The sequence below is a fragment of the Arachis duranensis genome, chromosome 2, assembly GCF_000817695.3.
Source record: "Arachis duranensis cultivar V14167 chromosome 2, aradu.V14167.gnm2.J7QH, whole genome shotgun sequence".
Lineage (NCBI taxonomy): Eukaryota > Viridiplantae > Streptophyta > Magnoliopsida > Fabales > Fabaceae > Arachis > Arachis duranensis.
Window position 1 is genome coordinate 24,532,344 of NC_029773.3, and position 2,735 is coordinate 24,535,078.

The 2,735-nt window shown below is 39.1% G+C and overlaps 1 non-coding gene across 1 annotated transcript; it reads right to left on the reverse strand.

The window, feature by feature from the left end:
• Positions 1-895: 895 nt before the first annotated feature.
• LOC127745330 (small nucleolar RNA R71) lies at positions 896-999 on the reverse strand. Its single transcript, XR_008006527.1, has one exon. It is a non-coding gene; the product is annotated as a small nucleolar RNA R71 (small nucleolar RNA).
• Positions 1,000-2,735: the final 1,736 nt, after the last annotated feature.

Sequence of the window (2,735 nt, forward strand, 5' to 3'; positions counted from 1 at the left end):
TTTTCAAAAATATCTCATCCTTTTTTCAAAATTCTTTTTAATTAACTAATTGTTTTAAATTTTAATTTTAATTTTATTTCCCCTTTAATTTTCGAAAATCATTAACTCCTTTTCAAAAATTATTTTTGAAAACTTCTCTCTCTCATCTTAGTCTATTTATTTATTCATTTACTAACACTTATCTTCATCTCAAATCTCTGCTCCTATCCTCACCATTGTGTTTGGATTATTCATTCTTCTTCACTCTTATTCTCTTTCTTCTTCTACTAACATAAAGGAATCTCTATACTGTGACATAGAGGATTCCTCTTCCTTTTCTGTTCTCTTCTTTCTCATATGAGCAGGAAGAAGGAAAAAGGCATTCTTGTTGAAGCTGATCCTGAACCTGAAAGGACTCTGAAGAGGAAACTAAGAGAAGCTAAACTAAAACAATCCAGAGACAACCTTATTGAAATTTTCAAACAAGAAAATGATATGGCAGCCGAACCCAACAACAATAATGCAAGGAGGATGCTTCGTGATTATACTACACTTGCTTCCAAGTTTGATGGAAGAAGCATCTCAATTCCTGCCATTAGAGCAAACAATTTTGAGCTGAAACCTCAACTAGTTGCTCTAATGCAACAAAACTGCAAGTTTCATGGACTTTCATCAGAAGACCCCTACCAGTTTTTAATTGAGTTTTTGCAGATATGTGAGACTGTTAAGACTAATGGAGTAGATCCTGAAATCTACAGGCTCATGCTTTTCCCTTTTGCTGTAAGAGACAGAGCTAGAACATGGTTGAACTCACAACCTAAGGATAGCCTGGACTCTTGGAATAAGCTGGTCACGACCTTCTTGGTTAAATTCTTTCCTCCTCAAAAGCTGAGCAAGCTTAGAGTGGACGTTGAGCAAGCTTAGAGTGGATGTTCAGACCTTCAAGCAAAAAGATGGTGAATCCCTCTATGAAGCTTGGGAAAGATACAAGCAGATGACCAAAAAGTGTCCTTCTGACATGTTTTCAGAATGGACTATGATAGATATATTCTATTATGGTCTGTCTGAGTTCTCTAAGATGTCACTGGACTATTCTGTAGGTGGATCTATTCACCTAAAGAAAACGCCTGCAGAAGCTCAGGAACTTATTGAAATGGTTGCAAATAACCAATTCATGTACACTTCTGAGAGGAATTCCGTGAATAATGGGACGCCTCAGAGGAAGGGAGTTCTTGAAATTGATGCTCTGAATGCCATATTGGCTCAAAACAAAATGTTGACTCAGAAAGTTGCCATATTGGCTCAGAACAAAATGTTGACTCAGCAAGTCAACATGATTTCTCAAGGTCTGAATGGATGGATAAATGCATCCAACAGTACTAAAGAGGCATCTTCTGAAGAAGAAGCTTATGATCCTGAGAATCCTGCAATGGCAGAGGTAAATTACATAGGTGGACCTTATGGAAACACCTATAATTCCTCATGGAGAAATCATCCAAATTTCTCATGGAATGATCAACAAAAGCCTCAACAAGGCTTTAATAATGGTGGAAGAAACAAGTTTAGCAATAGCAAGCCTTTTCCATCATCTTCTCAGCAACAGACAGAGAATTCTGAGCAGAGCACCTCTAACTTAGCAAACATAGTCTCTAATCTGTCTAAGGCCACTTTAAGTTTCATGAGTGAAACAAGGTCCTCCATCAGAAATTTGGAGGCACAAGTGGGCCAGCTGAGTAAGAAAGTCACTAAAACTCCTCCTAGTACTCTCCCAAGCAATATTGAAGAGAATCCATAAAGAGAGTGCAAGGCCATTTACATAATCAACATGGCCGAACCTAGAGAGGAAGGAGAGGACGTGAATCCCAATGAGGAAGACCTCAGGGGACGTCTCTCAAGCAAGAAGGAGTTCCTTATTGAGTACTTAAAGGAATCTGAAGGTCATATAGAGACCATAGAGATCCCATTAAACCTCCTTCTGCCATTCATGAGCTTTGAAAACTATTCTTCCTCTGAAGAGGATGAAGATGTAACTGGAGAGCAAGTTGCTCAATATTTAGGAGCTATCATGAAGCTGAATGCCAAGTTGTTTGGTAATGAGACTTGGGAAGATGAACCTCCCTTGCTCATTGGTGAACTAGATACATGGGTTCAGCAAACTTTACCTCAAAAGAAACAAGATCCTGGTAAATTCTTAATACCTTGTACTATAGGCACCATGACCTTTGAAAAGGCTCTGTGTGACCTAAGGTCAGGCATAAATCTTATGCCACTCTCTGTAATGGAGAAGCTGGGGATCATTAAGGTACAGCTTGCCATATTCTCATTGCAAATGGCAGACAAGTCAGTAAGACAAGCTTATGGATTGGTAGAGGACGTGTTAGTAAAGGTTGAAGGCCTTTACATCCCTGCTGATTTCATAATCTTAGACACTATAAAGAAGGGGGATGAATGAATCATCCTTGGATGACCTTTCCTAGCCACAGAAGGAGCTGTGATAGATGTTAACAGAGGAGAATTAGTCCTTTAATTGAATGGGTACTACCTTGTGTTTAAGACCCAAGGGTGTTCTTCTTTAACAATGGAGAGGAAGCATGAAAAGCTTCTCTCAGTACAAAGTCAAACAGAGCCCCCACAATCAAACTCTAAGTTTGGTGTTGGGTGGCCATAGCCAAACTCTAAGTTTGGTGTTGAATCGCCACATTCAAACTATAAGTTTGGTGTTGGGAGTCTACAACATTGACCTGATCACCTTTGAG